At 38.9% G+C, this 19,223-nt stretch overlaps 1 non-coding gene across 1 annotated transcript; it reads left to right on the forward strand.

Annotated features, from left to right (window-relative positions):
- Positions 1 to 3,816: 3,816 nt before the first annotated feature.
- On the forward strand, positions 3,817 to 3,924 carry LOC112731233 (small nucleolar RNA R71). The gene has a single exon (XR_003167022.1). It is a non-coding gene; the product is annotated as a small nucleolar RNA R71 (small nucleolar RNA).
- The last annotated feature ends 15,299 nt before the right edge of the window (positions 3,925 to 19,223 follow it).

Here is a 19,223-nt window from a genome sequence, read left to right on the forward strand (position 1 = left end):
TTTTGGAATCTCACTTTATCCATTGAGGTTCAGAATGATTGGCATCTATAGGAACTTAGAGTTCAGATAGTGTTATTGATTCTCCTAGTTCAGTATGATGATTCTTGAACACAGCTATTTTATGAGTCTTGGCCGTGGCCCTAAGCACTTTGTTTTCCAGTATTACCACCGGATACATAAATGCCACAGACACATAATTGGGTGAACCTTTTCAGATTGTGACTCAGCTTTGCTAAAGTCCCCAATTAGAGGTGTCCAGGGTTCTTAAGTACACTCTTTTTTTTTTTTTGCTTTGGACCTTGACTTTAACCGCTCAGTCTCAAGTTTTCACTTGACACCTTCACGCCACAAGCACATGGTTAGGGACAGCTTGGTTTAGCCGCTTAGACCAGGATTTTATTCCCTTAGGCCCTCCTATCCACTGATGCTCAAAGCCTTGGGATCCTTTTTATTTGCCCTTGCCTTTTGGTTTTAAGGGTTATTGGCTTTTTGCTCTTGCCTCTTGGTTTTAAGAGCTTTTGGCTTTTTCTGCTTGCTTTTTCTTTTTCTTTCTATTTTTTTTCGCCTATATTTTTTTTTCTGCAAGCTTTGTTCTTTGCTGCTTTTTCTTGCTTCAAGAATCATTTTTATGATTTTTCAGACTATCAAATAACATGTCTCCTAGTCATCATTCTTTCAAGAGCCAACATATTTAACATTCATGAACAACAACTTCAAAAGACATATGCACTGTTCAAGCATACATTCAGAAAACAAGAAGCATGGTCACCACATCAATATAATTAAACTAAGTTCAAGAATAAATTTGAAACTCATGTACTTCTTGTTCTTTTGAATTAAAACATTTTTTATTTAAGAGAGGTGATGGATTCATAGGACATTCATAACTTTAAGACAAAGTTACTAACTACTAATGATCATGTAATGAAGACACAAACATAGATAAGCACATAACATAGAAAACGAAAAACAGAAGAAATAAGAACAAGGAAGGAATCCACCTTAGTGATGGTGGTGTTTCCTTCTTGAGAAACCAATGATGTCCTTGAGCTCTTCAATGTCTCTTCCTTGTCTTTGTTGCTCCTCCCTCATTGCTTTTTGATCTTCTCTTATTTCATGAAGGATGATGGAGTGCTCTTAGTGTTCCACCCTTAGTTGTCCCATGTTGGAACTCAATTCTCCTAGGGAGGTGTTGATTTGCTCCCAATAGTTTTGTGGAGGAAGATGCATCCCCTGAGGTATCTCAGGGATCTCTTGATTTGCAGCCACATGTTCTACTACTGAGCTATAGACCTTTGAGATGAATCTTTCCATCTCCCATGGCTCAAAGGTGGAAGCAATTGCCTTCCTTTTCCTCTTTCTTGAGGTTTTCTCTGGCCTTAGGTGCCATTAATGGTTATGGAAAAACAAAAAAGCTATGCTTTTACCACACCAAACTTAGAATGTTGCTCGCCCTCAAGCAAGAAAAGAAAGAATTAGATGAAGAAGAAGAAGAAGAAAATATGGAGGAGATGGAGGGATGTGTGTATGGATGTGAGTGGTGGATGGAAAACAGAAGGGATGATCATGAATGGATAAAGAAAGGGTGAGGTGGGTAGGGATCCTGTGAGGTCCACAGATCCTGAGATGATCCTGTGGGGTCCACAGATCCTGAGGTGTTCAAGGATTTACAACCTCGCACCAAATTTAGGCATGAAAAATGCCCTTGCACACAACTCTGGGCGTTCAGCGCCAGGTTGGTGCCCATTTTGGGCGTTCAACGCCCATTTGTTGCCCATTTCTGGCGTTGAACGCCAGAACCATGCTTGTTCTGGGCGTTCAGTGCCAGCTCCTCTCCAGGGTGCAATTCTGGCGTTCAGCGCCCAGATGATGCCCATTTTGGGCGTTGAGCGCCCAGATACTACCCATTTTGGGCGTTCAGCGCCAGAACCATGCTCTGTTCTGGCGTTGAACGCCAGGCAGATGCTTCCTCCAGGGTGTGATTTTTCTTCTGCTGTTTTTGATTCCGTTTTCAATTTTTATATTTATTTTTTGGCTCCATATGATCATGAACCTATAAAGACATATAACTAAGAAAAATATAGTTAGATAAATAAAAATTGGGTTGCCTCCCAACAAGCGCTTCTTTAATGTCAATAGCTTGACAGTGGGCTCTCATGGAGCCTCACAGATGTTCAGAGCATTGTTGAGACTCTCCAACACCAAACTTAGAGTTTGGATATGGGAGTTCAACACCAAACTTAGAGTTTGACTGTGGGGGCTTTGTTTGACTCTGCTTTGAGAGAAGCTTTTTATGCTTCCTCTCCATGGATGCAGAGAGAGATCCTTGAGTTGTAAACACAAGGTTGTCCTCATTCAATTGAAGGATTAATTCTCCTCTGTCCACATCAATCACAGCTCTTGCTGTGGCTAGGAAAGGTCTTCCTAGGATGATGGATTCATCCTCTTCCTTTCCAGTATCCAGGACTATGAAATCAGCAGGGATGTAAAGGCCTTTAACCTTTACTAACACGTCCTCTACTTGTCCATAAGCCTGTTTTCTTGAATTGTCTGCCATCTCTAATGAGATTTTAGCAGCCTGCACCCCATAGATTCCCAGTTTCTCTATTACAGAGAGGGGCATGAGGTTTATTCCTGAACCAAGGTCATACAGAGCCTTAAAGATCATGGTGCCTATGGTACAAGGTATTATGAACTTTCCAGGATCCTGTCTCTTCTGAGGCAATGTCAGTTGATCCAGATCACTTAGTTCATTGGTGAATAAGGGAGGTTCATCTTTCCAAGTCTCAATACCAAATAATTTGGCATTCAGCTTCATGATTGCACCAAGAAACTTGGCAGCTTGCTCTTCAGTAACATCCTCATTCTCTTCAGAAGAGGAATACTCATCAGAGCTCATGAATGGCATAAGGAGGTTCAATGGAATCTCTATGGTCTCTGGATGAGCCTCAGAGTCCTTTGGTTCCTCAGAGGGAAGCTCCTTATTGATCACTGGACGTCCCAGGAAGTCTTCCTCCTTGGGATTCACGTCCTCTCCTTCCCTTACAGGTTCGGCCATGGTGCTTATGTCAATGGCCTTGCACTCTCCTTTTGGATTCTCTTCTGTATTGCTTGGGAGAGTACTAGGAGGGATTTCAGTGATCCTTTTACTCAGCTGGCCCACTTGTGCTTCCAAATTTCTAATGGAAGACCTTGTTTCATTCATGAAACTTGCAGTGGCCTTGGATAAATCAGAGACTAAGTTTGCTAAATTAAAAGTATTTTGTTCAGAGTTCTCTGTCTGTTACTGAGTGGATGATGAAAAAGGCTTGCTATTGCTAAACCTGTTTCTTCCACCATTATTAAAGCCTTGTTGAGGCTTTTATCCTTCCATGAGAGATTTGGGTGATTTCTTCATGATGGATTATATGTGTTTCCATAAGGTTTACCCATATAATTTACCTCTGCTATTGTAGGGTTCTCAGGATCATAAGCTTCTTCTTCATAAGAAGCCTCTTGAGTACTGTTGGATGCAACTTGCACTCCATTCAGACTCTGAGAAATCATATTGACTTGCTGAGTCAATATTTTGTTCTGAGCCAATATGGCATTCAGAGTATCAACTTCAAGAACTCCCTTCTTCATAGGCGTCCCATTACTTACAGGATTCCTCTCAGAAGTGTACATGAACTGGTTATTAGCAACCATGTCAATGAGTTCTTGAGCTTCTGCAGGCGTTTTCTTTAGGTGAATGGATCCACCTGCAGAAGTATCCAATGACATCTTTGATACCTCAGATAAACCATCATAGAATATATCCAGGATGGTCCATTCTGAAAGCATGTCAGAAGGACACTTTTTGGTCAGCTATTTGTATCTTTCCCAAGCTTCATAGAGGGATTCACCATCTTTTTGTTTGAAGGTTTGAACATCCACTCTAAGCTTGCTCAGCTTTTGAGGAGGAAAGAACTTGGCTAAGAAAGCCGTGACCAGCTTATCCCAAGAGTTCAGGATGTCTTTGGGTTGAGAGTCCAACCATATTCTAGCTCTGTCTCTTACAGCAAAAGGGAAAAGCATGAGCCTGTAGACTTCAGGATCTACTCCATTAGTCTTAACAGTATCACAGATCTGCAAGAATTCAGTTAAGAACTGAAAAGGATCTTCAGATGGAAGTCCATGAAATTTGCAGTTCTGCTGCATCAGAGAAACTAGCTGAGGTTTCAGCTCAAAGTTATTTGCTCCAATGGCAGGAATGGAGATGCTTCTTCCATGTAAATTGGAATTAGGTGCAGTAAAGTCACCAAGCATTCTCCTTGCACTATTATTATTTTCGGCTGCCATCTCCTCTTCCTGTTCGAAAATTTCTGAAAGGTTATCTCTGGATTGTTGTAATTTAGCTTCTCTTAATTTTCTCTTCAGAGTCCTTTCAGGTTCTGGATCTGCTTCAACAAGAATGTTCTTGTCCTTGCTCCTGCTCATATGAAAAAGAAGAGGGCACAGAAAATAATAATAATAATATGGATCCTTTATACCACAGTATAGAAGTCCTTGTGTTAGTAGAAGAAAAGAAGAAGAAAATCTGAACTCAGAGAGAGATGGTTCGGATTTTTGGTGGGTGAGGGAGAGATGTTAGTAGATGAATATATAATTAGAATAAGATGAGAGAGGGAGAGGATTTTCGAAAATAATTTTTGAAAAAGAGTTAGTGATTTTTGAAAATAGTTTTTGAAAAAAGTTAGTAATTTTCGAAAATCAAAAATTAAAATAATTAGTTAGTTAAAAAGAATTTTTGAAAAAGAGGAAAGATATTTTCGAAAATTAGAGGGAGAGTTAGTTAGGTGGTTTTGAAAAAGATAGAAAACAAACAAAAAGTTAGTTAGTTAGTTGAAACAAATTTTGAAACTCAATTTTGAAAAGATAAGAAGTTAGGAAGTTAGAAAAGATATTTTGAAATCATATTTTTGAAAAAGATAAGATAAGAAGATATTTTTGAAAAGATATGATTGAAATTGGTTTTGAAAAAGATTTGATTTTTAAAATCTCAATTAATGACTTGATTCACAAGAAATCACAAGATATGATTCTAGAACTTAAAGTTTGAATCTTTCTTAACAAGTAAGTAACAAACTTGAAATTTTTAAATCAAAACATTAATTGATGATGTTATTTTCGAAAATCATGTGATAAAAATAAGAAAAAGATTTTTGAAAAATATTTTTGGAATTTTCGAAAATAACTAAGAACTTTGAAAAAGATTTGATTTTTGAAAAAGATTTTGAAAAAGATAAGATTTTCAAATTGAAAATTTGATTTGACTCATAAGAAACAACTTGATTTTAAAAATTTTTGAACAAGTCAACTCAAATTTTCGAATTTAATGAGAGAAAAAGGGAAAGATATTTTTTTAATTTTTTGAACTTTTATGAAAAACATGAAAATGATGCAATGCATGAGAATTTTAGATCAAAACAATGAATGCATGCAAGAATGCTATGAATGTCAAGATGAACACCAAGAACACTATGAATGTCAACATGAACACCAAGAACATATTTTTGAAAAATTTTTAATGTAAAGAAAACATGCAAGACACCAAACTTAGAATTCTTTAATGCTTAGACATTAAGAATTCAAGAATGCATATGAAAAACAAGAAAAGACACAAAACATGCAAATGCAAAGATCAAACAAGAAGACTTACCAAGAACATCTTGAAGATCATGAAGAACACTATGAATGCATGAAATTTTCGAAAAAATGCAAGATGCACATGCAATTGACACCAAACTTATAACATGACACATGACTCAAACAAGAAACACAAAAATATTTTTTATTTTTATGATTTTATGATTTTTTTGTATTTTCTTTAAATTTTTTCGAAAATATTTGGGAAAAAGGAAGCAATGAATTCATAGTCCTCAATCAAAATCCTGGGAATTAGACATGGCTTAATAGCCAGCCAAGCTAAAACATGTTATATGAAACACTAGAATTCATTCTTAAAAATTTTGAAGAAAAATATATTTTTGAAAACAATTTTTTTTTTCGAAAACAAAGGAAAAATTTTGAAAGATTTTTGAAAAATTTTTGGAAAGAAAACAAAAAGAAAATTACCTAATCTGAGCAACAAGATGAACCGTCAGTTGTCCAAACTCGAACAATCCCCGGCAACGGCGCCAAAAACTTGGTGCGCAGAAATTGTGATTACACTTTAATTATGTAAAATTCATTACTCTTTCTTTCCCTGGTAATGGCGCCAAAAACATGATGCCAATACCATGGTTCATAACTTCGCAACTAACCAGCAAGTGCACTGGGTCGTCCAAGTAATACCTTACGTGAGTAAGGGTCGAATCCCACGGAGATTGTTGGTATGAAGCAAGCTATGGTCACCTTGTAAATCTCAGTCAGGCAGATATAAAATAGTAATGGGGTTTTCGAAAATAATTAATAAAATAAGGATAGAATTACTTATGTAAATCATTGGTGAGAATTTCAGATAAGCGAATAGAGATGCTTTCGTTCCTCTGAACCTCTGCTTTTCTGCTATCTTCATCCAATCAGTCTTACTCCTTTCCATGGCTGGCTTTATGTAATGCATCCCATTGTCAATGGCTACTTTCGGTCTTCTCTCGGGAAAATGATCCAAATGCCCTGTCACGGCACGGCTAATCGTCTGGAGGCATCACCCTTGTCAATGGTTACATCCTATCCTCTCAGTGAATATGGTCAACGCACCCTGTCACGGCACGGCTATTCATCTGTCGGTTCTCGATCATGCTGGAATAGGATTTACTATCCTTTTGCGTCTGTCACTACGCCCAGCAATCGCGAGTTTGAAGCTCGTCACAGTCATTCAATCATTGAATCCTACTCGGAATACCACAAACAAGGTTTAGACTTTCCGGATTCTCTTGAATGCCGCCATCAATCTAGCTTATACCACGAAGATTCTGGTTAAGAGATCTAAGAGACACTCATTCAATCGAAAGTAGAACGGAAGTGGTTGTCAGGCACGCGTTCATGGGGAATGATGATGATTGTCACGTTCATCACATTCAGGTTGAAGTGCGAATGAATATCTTAGAAGCGAAATAAGATGAATTGAATAGAAAACAGTAGTACTTTGCATTAATCTTTGAGGAACAGCAGAGCTCCACACCTTAATCTATGGAGTGTAGAAACTCTACCATTAAAAATACATAAGTGAAAAGTCCAGGCATGGCCGAATGGCCAGCCCCTCTGATCTAAGAACCAAGCGTCCAAAGATGTCTAATACAATAGTAAAAGGTCCTATTTATAATAAACTAGTCACTAGGGTTTACAGAAATAAATAATTGATGCATAAATCCACTTCTGGGACCCACTTGGTGTGTGCTTGGGCTGAGCTTGAGTGTTGCACGTGTAGAGGTCCTTCTTGGAGTTGAACGCCAGCATTTGTGCCAGTTTGGGCGTTCAACTCTGGTTTTGGATCCTTTTCTGGCGCTGGACGCCAGAATTGGGCAGAGAGCTGGCGTTGAACGCCAGTTTGCGTCATCTATTCTTGGCCAAAGTATAGACTATTATATATTGCTGGAAATCCCTGGATGTCTACTTTCCAACGCAATTGGAAGTGCGCCATTTTGACTTCTGTAGCTCCAGAAAATCCACTTTGAGTGCAGGGAGGTCAGAATCCAACAGCATCAGCAGTCCTTCTTCAACCTCTGAATCTGATTTTTGCTCAAGTCCCTCAATTTCAGTCAGAAAATACCTGAAATCATAGAAAAACACACAAACTCATAGTAAAGTCCAGAAATGTGAATTTAACATAAAAACTAATGAAAACGTCCTTAAAAGTAACTAGATCCTACTAAAAACATACTAAAAACAATGCCAAAAAGCGTATAAATTATCCGCTCATCAGTCTTCCAAGCAGGATGGATGATGGTCTTCCTGAGTCATTAGGGGGCATCTCCAAGATGTAGAAGTCAATTGGGAATGTGAGCCCCTTAATGCTCACTAGCACGTCCTCAGCAATTCCTACCACTGAGATTATACTTTTATTTGGCAAAACAAAATGTGCTGCAGTGTGGTTCCGAACCTCAAAGTGATGGCATTGATTCCACCTTTGGGGTTGGGTAAAGGTTGAGAAGGAATTGCACTGGAGCTGGAAGGTTGATTGTTGGGGGTAGATAATGATTCCATCCGGGAGACAAGCGCTTGTAGGGTAGTGTTCAGACCGTTTATGGTAGAGGTAAGTGTATTCTGAATGTCCTGTTGTCCTTGCGGAAGAGAGCGAAGCATCTCGTCATCAGAAGAGGAAGGGGGTAAGTGATTTGAGGGGCCTGCAGTTGGTTGTTCTGAGGTGCTTGGGACTATCTTTGGTGAGGTGCTCTATAAGGCTGGTTTTGGTTCTGCTGCTGGTAAGGAGGTTTCTGCTGTCAGTTATTGTTGTTGTTCCACCTCTGATTCCCACTGTTGTCTTTGCCTCTTCGGTTGTAGTTGTCCCTCCATCCCTGGTTGGAATTATCTCTCCAGCCTTGGTTGAAATTGTCTCTCCAGCCTTGGTTGGAGTTATCTTGCCAACCTTGATTGTAGCTTCTACCTTGGTTATAATTGCCGCCTTGTTGATAGTATCCTTGATTCGGGCGGTCATAGAAATTATGAGTAGCTGCCAAGGTGTTGTCTTCTTGTTGGAGCTGCGGACACTCATTAGTGTAATGAGTATAACAGGCACAAATTTTGCACACTCACTGAGGAACCAACTGTTGACACTGTTGTTGTGGGGGAAGCTGAGGTTGTTGTTGATTTAGCTGTAGCTGCTTCAGTATGTTAGTCATCTCTCCCAAAGTCTGTGTGAGAGCAGTAGTCTCACTACTAGAGGAAACCTCCGCAATAACCTTGGAATGGTTGTTCCTGTGCTTGACATTCCGGGTAGACTCAGCTAGATCGGTGATCAGTTGCCAAGCTTCTGTCGCCGTCTTGTACTTCTTCAAAGAACCATTACTCACAGCATCTAATGTAGTCTTATCCTGAGGTTTCATGCCTTGTGTGAAGTAGCTGATTAACACCAACTGGTCAATCTTGTGGTGGGGACATGAGTCTAAGAGATTCCTGAAGCGCTCCTAATATTCATATAGAGTCTCTGACTCGCCTTGTATAATGCATGAAATTTCTTTCCTCAGTCTGTCTGTAACTTCAGCTGAAAAGTATTTTTCCAAAAACTTCCTTCTGAGCAGATCCCAATTGGTAACGACTGCTTCAGGTTGAGTGTAGAACCACTCCCTTGCCTTTCCCTCAAGAGAAAACAGGAAGGCATATAGCCAAATAGTAGTTTCATCTGCACCATGATGCCTAGTAGTTGAGCAGGCTGACTGAAAATCTCTAAGGTGCTTGATAGGCTCTTGAGCAGGTAAGCCATGAAACTTGGGCAGTAAGTTGATTAGCGCAGTCTTCAGTTTAAAATCTACAGCCAGATTAGGGTGACGCACTTGATACGGTTGCAGTGTAAAGTCTGGAGCTCCTGCCTCCTAGAGAGTAATCCTTCTGGGCTCCGCTATATTACCTACACGTAAATCAACAAAATCAGTAGAAGTGGAGCTTGTTTCTTCCTCAGATGGGGCTTCAGATTCGCCCTCAGATGAGATTGGTGAATTGGTAAGAACCACTTCACCACCCTCAGAGGCTAACCGACGCCGAGCTCGCCTATTACGTGAAATAGTTCTTTCAATTTTAGAGTCAAGTGTGGCTAAGCTCGAATCAGGTAGTGAACGCATCATTCAATGAAAGAAACATACAGGTCATGGTAATAAAATAAAATAAAATATACAAATAAGTAAAATTAAAAATATTTACACCAACCAATAATTTAGCACACTGTTGCAACTCCCCGGCAATGGCGCCAAAAATTGACGTGGTAGAAAATTGCCGATTAAGAATTTATAATAAGAACAGCGTTGCAAGTACAGTTCTTAACCGACGAAAACCCCGCTTATCAATTTAAAAAGGTTGTCACAATTTTAGAATAAAAATAATGGGAGTAGAAATCCCAGGTCGTCTCCCAATGAGTTGACAAGAGAGTGCTATTTTATTAGTCGGGAGTTTTTCGAGAAATTTTAAGAGTTGGAGAACAGAAAAATAAATGATTATAAATTAAAGCAATGAGAATTAGTAAGAGAATTTATATAATCAAAATAAAAAGCCTTGACTGGGAGAAGATTAATTGGAATCTCTATCCTTGTTGAATTTTCCCAAGTGTAATAGTAATAGGTTGTTGTTTCTACTTAGCTATCCTTTATTGAATAAAGGAAAGTCAAGCAACTAACCAGCTCTGATTCCCAATTCCTAATCCTCTCCTAAGGAAGGATTAGAGTTAGAGACTAGAGACCCAGCCAACAACTTCCAATTCCCAATTGACACTTGAGTATTCCAACTCAACGGTCTCCTTATAATCAACTCCCAAGTCAAGTTGGAGTCTACTCCATTGACATGAATACAATTTTCATAAACGATAAAAGGGGAAGAAAAGAAGACATGATAAACTAAATAAAATAATAACTGAAAATCAATTAAAGGTAAAAATAGTTCTTTGCATTAATAAATCCCAAAATCATAAACATACGTATCTAAACAGGGTTAATGGGCGATTAAAAGAGTACGAGAATAAGGAAACAAACTAGAATAATGGCAACTTCAACGGAGGTAGTGACTCTTCTCGATATCCAAATCCAAAGCATAAACTCTAAAACTATGAATGTGAAGAAAACCTAGAGGAAGTAGTGATTTCTCTCTAAGATTTAAAACTAAAATCTAAAAACTATGCGAATGAGAATGTGTGTTGAGTCTCTGCTTGTCCCCTGGCTCTAGTATGTGTTTTTGGGCCGAAAACTGGGTCCAAACTCAGCCCAAAATCGCCCCCAGCATCTTCTGCGTTTTCTGCACGTGGCACACATCACGCGTACGCGTCAGTCACGCGTACACGTCGATGGTCATCTTCGCGTGTCACGCGTACGCGTCAGGGACGCGCGCGTCGCTGTGCAAATCTCCAAATCACGCACACGCGTGAGCCATGCGTGCGCGTCACTCTTCGCTGGTTGTCTCCTTTATTTCTTGTGCTCCTTCCATTTTTGCAAGCTTCCTCTTCATCCTCTAAGTCATTCCTCCCCTATAAAGCCTGAAAATACTTAACGTACAGATCACGACATCGAATGGTATAAAGAGGAATTAAAAATACACACTTTAAAGGCTTAGGAAGCAAGTTTTCAATCATAGAACAAAATTGGGAAGAAATTGTAAAATCATGCAAATTGTATGAATAAGTGTGCAAAGACTTGATAGAAACCACTCAATTGAGCACAAGATAAACCATAAAATAGTGATTTATCAGCCACCATCCTTACCCGACAAGAGCTCGTACTGTACCTGGCTGTTGCGAATAAAGCGATAGCCTCTGCTCTAGTCTAAGAAGATGAGAACAGACAACAACTAATTTATTTTGTTAGCAAGACTCTATAGGGGGTAGAACTAAATGATTAAAAGATAGAGAAGTTCATGTATGCCCCAGTGCTCACCTCCTGAAGGCTCCGACCTTACATCCAAGCTTATACCATAAATATCTGAACTAATCAACCCATTAAACACATCCTCCAGAAGATGGATATTGCAGGTTGGATGCTATAATAGGCAATAGAGCTGTCCGAGTTCGACTTAAAGTATGAAAATTGAATAGTAATCAAATCCTAATACCTGGCCGACTTTGTGGAAGAATACATCTGAACTCAAGGAAATACTACGGCCTAGAATTTATACGTAGATGGATCATTCAACAAAACTAAAAGTGGAGCAGAAATTATTCTAAAGAATGAAGGAACTCGGATAGAACTTTCATTGAAATTTGAGTTTCCGTCCTCCAATAATCAAGCAGAGTACGAAGCCATGCTTGCTAGCTTAAGGCTGGCCAAAGAAGCCGGGGGGTAAAATTGATAGTGTTCAGAAACTCTCAAGTAATAACTTCTCGAGTGAATAGGACTTACCAAACTAAAGATCCCAACATGAAGAAATACTTAGAAGAAACACTGGAACAATTAGCTCAATTTTTGGATGTAGAGGTCCGACACATAGCTCGGGAGTCCAATATCCGAGCTAATGCTCTCTCCAAATTGGCTAGCACCAAGCCAGGGAGCAACAACAGGAGCTTGATCTAAAAAACTCTCCACACACCATCAGTGGCCAAAGAAGTCGATAAGTCACACACATTGGCTATCTCCAATCTAAACTTAGGTTGGATGACCCCTATTATCGAATATCCCAAATTCGATATCATCCCTAAAGAAGAAAGGAAAGCAAGGAAGGTCATAAAGGAAGCACAAAACTACCTTGGTTCACAACGTTCTATACAGAAGAGGAGTATCTACACCTTTACTAAAGTACGTCCTGACATCCAAGACTAATGTCTTAGAGGAAGTCCACAACAATATATGCGAAAACCACCTAGGAGTACAGTCACTAGCTAAGAAAGTGATCCGAACTGGCTTCTTTTGGCTGACCTTACAAGAGGAAGCAACTAACTTCATCAAAAAATGTCCAGCTTGCCAAAAGTATGCTAACTTCCATGTGGCACATCTAGAAGAGCTCATTAGCATCATCTCACCTTGGCCATTTGCAAAATAGGGCGTAGACTTCCTCGATCCATTCTCACAAGCTCCTAGGTAGGTGAAGTACCTCATAGTAGAGATTGATTATTTCACTAAATGGATTGAGACAGAACCTCTGGCAACCATTACAGCTCAAAGAAGTCAGAAATTTCTCTACAAGAACATTGTCACCCGGTTTGGAGTTCCACCTTTCATCACCACAGACAATGGAACTCAATTTACCGACTCAGCATTCAGAAGTTTGGTGGCAAGCCTCAATATTAAGCACCAGTTCACATCGGTAGAACACTCTCAAACCAATGGACAAGCAGAAGTTGTAAATAAGTCATACTGGTTGGGCTGAAGCGTAGACTATAAGACGCAAAGGGAGCATGAGCCGAAGAGCTCCCTCATGTCTTGTGGGCTTATCGGACACCCTCCCACTCAACAACTAGGAAATCTCCTTTCCGAATTGCTTATGACATAGAAGTCATGATCCCTATAGAAGTCAATGAAGAATCTCTAAGGGTTAGATTCTACGATAAAGTAGGAAGTCTGAGCTCAAAAGGAAGAACTCGACCTTCTACCAGAGGTCCAAGAACAAGCTTGGATAAAGGAGGAGTCATTGAAGCAAAGCTATCCATGAGATACAATAAGGAAGTCATCAGAAGAAGCTTCACCACAAGCGACCTCATCTTAATCCGAAATGATATCGGGACAAAAAGGTCGGGTGAAGGAAAGCTGGCTATGAATTGGAAAGGGCTTTACAAGATAATTGAAATCTTGGGAAAGGGTTACTTCAAAGTGTCCGACTTGGAAGGAAAGGAACTCCCAAGGTCGTGGCACGCATGCAACTTGAAAAAGTACTACAGCTAGAAAGCACACCTTGCTCCCTAGTGTACTCTTTTTCACTTCATGATTTTTTTCCGAGAAGAGTTTTCCTGAAGGGGGTTTTAACGAGGCACCATAAGAAGGGCTAAGGGTTAGTAAAATGAGAAAACTCTTAGTAGCAAGAAAGCTTATGTAAATCATTTTCTCATTAATGATAGTTCATTTTTTCATTAATTATCCGACTAACACGCACTAATTTAAACTTGAAAAAATGTGAAAATCATTGCTTGACCTAAATGGTCGGCAAGATGAAGCGATGAGATCCAAATTAATGTAAGAAGTTATACAAGTAGATCGTGGCCTGACCTCATTAAAACAACTTAAAGGTTAGTGAAAAAGGTGAGTCTAAAACGAATCGCAAAAGTAACTTGATAAAACCGACTACTTAAAGTTGGTGCGCAATTAATTTTCCAACTAAGGAAAACACAGTCTCGACCTTACAAAATAAATATTCGATATAGTGGCCGACCTACATTGGCCGACATCTCCAACAACCTAAAAATCTGGTCTCGAGGAATAACTCAACCGAATTAGTACAAAAAAAAGTCATCAAGTGGCTCATCAAAAATTTCTACTAAGTTACCCAGCTACAGTAATTTTGTCAACCCAAGCAAAAAATGATAAGATGAAAACTCAATAATAAAAATTACCACAAACTAAAGTTGTGGAAAAATGTTTTTTAAGTAAACTATGAAGCAAAATATAAAGTGTTTAAAAAAACGACATTACAAAGTAAATTGTTCATAAAAGACCTACAAGCCGGGCCATCAAAGATTAAAAAATGAAATCAAGAAGGAGGTGTCTGTTCATCAGAGGTCATATTGGAGGTGTCTTCGGGTTGAGCTTCGGAGTTCGGGACAGTTCCAGGCTAAGAAGAAAGGAGCTCGTTGTCCAACTGAGTCGGGAAGCTTTGAGAAGCTCCCTCGACCCGGATGTCCGAGGTCTTCGAATCTCCCATGGGGATATCTTCCTCATCATCGGGAGGAGGAACAATCTTCCTATCAACCACGATCATGTCGGGATTGATGAGGGAGAGGTCCACCCCGAAAGCAACAACTTGGAATTAGGCTTTTAAGTTTTCGACCAACTCATCCATCCCTTGGGAGATTGTTTCCTCCAGGTCGGCATACTTTTTCTTTGCCTCAACAACCTCATCCACCTAGTCCATCTTCTCCCCAAAAACTCGGGTGTAAATATCCTCAACCTTTTTTTTAAACCCTCTGCCATAGCACAAGCAACCTGCGACTGCTTCATCCTCTCTCGAGCTTTGGAAAGATTGGACACAAGAACTTCCTTCTCTTTTTCCAACTCCAACTTAGCATCCCATAAAGATGCCACCTCAGCTTTCAAATCGGGCAAAGTTCGCTGAGTGACACCAATGGAAGTCTTCTCAAGCTGTCTCAATAAAGTCGAGCATACCCTGGCTGTCCTTATCCCAATAGCTTTTAATAGAAACATCGTCCATACTTATAAAGCTATTGGGAAGGACGTGTTTCTCACAAAAAGCCACAACATCAAAGCCTTGTTCATGTGGACTTCCTGATTTCGAAGTTTTATTCTTCTTAGGTTTCTGTTTGGGAAAAGGAAGAGCAAGGGGACTCGTCTAAATACCAGAATCAACAGGACGAGTAAAACGAGGAGTCGGATCAGAAACGACCTTAACCGAGCAGAAGCACCTGAATTTGATTTCGAGCGAGAAGAGGGATCACTCGTTTCACCAACCTCCTTCAGCTGGATAACTCGTGCAACATCGTTCTTCTTAGTCGTGTGAAGAGTTTTTAGTATGGTCGCCTTACCAGTCATCTTTTCTGCAAGGTATCAAAGTCAAATCGCATCAGTGTACAGAGTAATTGATAAAAATATCTACAATATGTAAAGAAATACTACCTAGCTTAGAACAAACATGGCTTGGCTTTCCTAGTAAAATTTCTTGGTGTCTAGATTGTGAGCTCAATCCCAACATTCCTGGAATAAGGCAACTACACACTTCTCTACTTCATCTAAGTCATTAAGGTTATATTTAACAATTATGGGGTTCTCCTCCTAGTACAAGCTAAAAAGGGCTTCATCCCTCTCATTATGAAAATATCGGAAATCCTCAATACATCGGATTTTGAAGTACTTTTTGAAATCATGGAAAGAATCGTCAAAAATGGCAAAGAACTTTCTCCCCTGGACAACTTGGAAGGGAGACCCAGCCTTGCTTCTTAGAACTAAAGAGTTTGGTAAATTGGAAAAGATAAAAGAAAACTTTAGAAGCAGGGAGGACGTCAAGTTCACGACAAAGGAGTTGATAAATTTTCAAAAAATCCAAAGAGTTGGGGTGGAGCTGAGAAGGGGCAACTATATAAAGTCTAAGGATCTCGGACTCAAAGTCAGAGAGGGAAGTCTAACCCTCAACTTTGTGAAAAAATATTCATACACATATATGAAATGGCAACTACCATTTCATACTTGTCAAATCGGGAAAAACAAACCCTCTCTTTGGGATCGGCAACTACGATTTCATACTTCCTCTCGATCTATACATAACTTATGTTGCCTACGGAAGGTGTCAACATATTCATTATCAATAACAGAAAGGCAGAAAGAACAGTTATATCTATCCAATCTAGGTTGGACGGGACTTTAGACGACATGTTGAGAATTACTGAATGAGACATAAAACTATACCTACAAATACAACAAAGAAGAAATCATCACAACAAGTTAAAAATATGGGCACATCAACACAAACGTTCAAACAAGTTCATAAGAGGACGGACCATTCTCAACAATGTAGAAGATGGCCATGGTTTTTAACCTCTCGCAAATCAAGAAGACAAATTACATTGTAAAAATAAAAATGGCGCTGTATTTACAAGAACAAAACACCACCATTTGGGGGAAACATAGAGTGAAACTCCACACTCAGATTCACAACATCAACAACAAATTAAGTTCAAGCAAAGAAGCAAATTTTCAAAATTGATTTTTGACATATGAGGAAAAATGCAGAACCACCAAAATAAACAAAGAATAATTATCATCTCTTCAATAATAAGCGGCAAAAAAATGATTCAAAAATAAAGTTCAAAAGTCTAAAAGAACCAACCTTGAGGGAATGCGAAGCGGAAAGAGTGCACGAGAAAAGCAAGACACGTACGATCCAAACCCTCCAACAAACGAATAAGCTCCCAAATAGAAATTCAAGATAAAGAAATCTTGAAACGGAAAAGGGGTTATGAAGAACTTTTTGAGAGAAAATGAAGATGAAGCAATTCAGAAGAAGCGAAAAAATAGAAAAAGAAAGAGTTTGGATATTTATAAGATACTAGGGACAATGGAGTAATTTCATACCTCTCATTTATGACACGCACGGTTACCAAAATAACCGTAGAGTAACGTGCGCAGGACTACGAAAAGACGTAACACCTCAAGTTCTTAAAAACACGTCGAGTATCCGACTTAGCCCCGAAAGGCGGTGTACCCGACGTGATGTGCTAACACACAAAAGACCAGACTGATCTATAAATGCTCGAATCCGACCTCATAAAGCTTGGATCAAACAGGGGCACTGTTCATACCCGAACCCAGAAATGCTAGTCAAACCCAAAATGAATAAAACCCAATTAAGAGATTCAACACAATCCGTATCTACCCGACCTTGACGAGGTCGGACACTGACGAGGTCGGACACATCGATAGAGATCAGCTCTGCTTATCCAAATAAGTAACCGACTCTTAAGATATCTCTCATTTATCTAAAAGGGAGATCTCAACGACTTCTCCAAAAAAAAAAAAGGAACAGTCATCCACCAACAAAGATGAAACTACTCTAAAAGGTAGTTATCGATTCTGCTATAAATACACTGACACCCTAAGATATATTTAGAACCCAATCTACTAAAAAGACTGCTTAAACCCTTGCTAACTTAAGCATTTGAGTCCCTTGCAGATACCACCCTCCACCTCTTCATAAACAACTCGGACAGATTCATCCTCGTTGAAGAAGACATCGAACAGACCGCTCAAAGTCGTTTGAACCTCACATTCAAGCCTAAAAACAACCAGTTTCAAATAACTCTTGAAACAATACCTATAAAAAATAAATAAATGACTATTTAAACTAAAAGATTTAGAATGAAAACAAATTTATTAATGAATGAAAATATTTGAATACTTTTGTTATATGAAAACTCTATTTGGTGGGTATAAACTTTATTTTGTTCATTTATAGATAGATTGTAGAGAATGTCTTTTTTTTTTTTTACTTTTTCTTTCTTTTTGTTATCTACATAACTCAATTCTGTTGTGTCACAAGTGTTAAACAAATTTGAATTCAAATATTTGGCTTCTTTGCTGGGGTGATTATAGAGATGAGAATCATGCTACTAGAAGACTGAACTATGATTTTGAAAGAACTACTACAAATGAAGAAATAAATGTAATGAGAGATGGCATCACAAAGTGGGAGAGGATGGAAGACCTAACCCTAGACTAGATATAGTGAGAAAGGAACTTGTAATCAGAACTCTCTTTAGTTGCGAAACACCTCCAAACAGTAAACAAATAGAGGTACCACCAGACGCTTCAATCATCAAGATACGTTGGAGATGACCTACTGCCATTGCACCAGGCGTGTGTAGGGCCTAAAAATCAGACAATGTTAAGTGCCTCCAATGTTCTTCTTGTGACACAAGGAATAGGAGGAGACCAACAATCCAACATGTGTGGACAAATATAACAACACATGTTTGTTCCCATGAATGTTCTCTATTGATTTGATGTACTATGTAGGGAATACGTTATAAGTTTTTTTTTTTTTTTTTACCTGTCGTAAAGGTAGGTTGGATAACGCTTCTTTTTTTTTTTTTTTTTTTTTGTTCAGAGGTTGGATAACTCTCAACTCTAAGCATTATAATATCACAGCACTCACTCACATTACATGCTTACACACTCACACACCCAACACTAAGAGTTTTCCAATTTCCATCCAAAATTAGTCTCAACCAAATTTCAAACCCGAGTACACTTATTGCAAGGCAAAGATCATAACTACTAGACTAAGGCCTTGCATGCGGGAATATATTATAACATGACTTCCCCGGTCATCAAGGATAGTAGAGGTTGAGGTGCTCCATTTGCCCTCATGATGGTGGGAGCAAAGAATAGGTCAATAAGAAGCGGCTCCAATGTTATAACTATCTTTTAAGCGGCATTTGAATAATGTCTTTTCTGACAAAAATATAGTAGTAGATTACATAAATACAAAATTTTCCTATCTCAGGAACAGAAAATTCATGCATTTTTTTTTTTTTTTTGTAGTTTCTAAAACTTGAGCCAGAAAATATGTCTGTCTCTTATCTCTATATTTCTATATCAAAGCCAAAATCTAAACTCAAAAGAGTTGGGGGACATGAGCATGTGGCGAGGCAAATACACTTTAGGGAGGCACACTCACGAAAGAGGTGACCCCAATTAAAATTTAAAATGTCAAGGCATCCTACAGATGAGGAACTCAGCAGCTTAAATCATGAGGGTTGGATTAGGACACAAGTGAGGACGAAGAGATTGGAGGAAAGAGATCAAGAAATATGAGGTGCACTACACTTCTTCTTGGTGCATCACAAACAAAAGCCGTCAAACAAAATTCATCAATTTTGGCACTTGGTTGAGTAAAGAAACAAAATGATTAAAGGAAGACAAAGAAAAGATATAGAAATACGGTGAAAGAAATTGTAAGAAAAAGAAAAGAGA

Source organism: Arachis hypogaea, chromosome 12 (genome assembly GCF_003086295.3).
Source record: "Arachis hypogaea cultivar Tifrunner chromosome 12, arahy.Tifrunner.gnm2.J5K5, whole genome shotgun sequence".
In the NCBI taxonomy this organism is placed as follows: domain Eukaryota; kingdom Viridiplantae; phylum Streptophyta; class Magnoliopsida; order Fabales; family Fabaceae; genus Arachis; species Arachis hypogaea.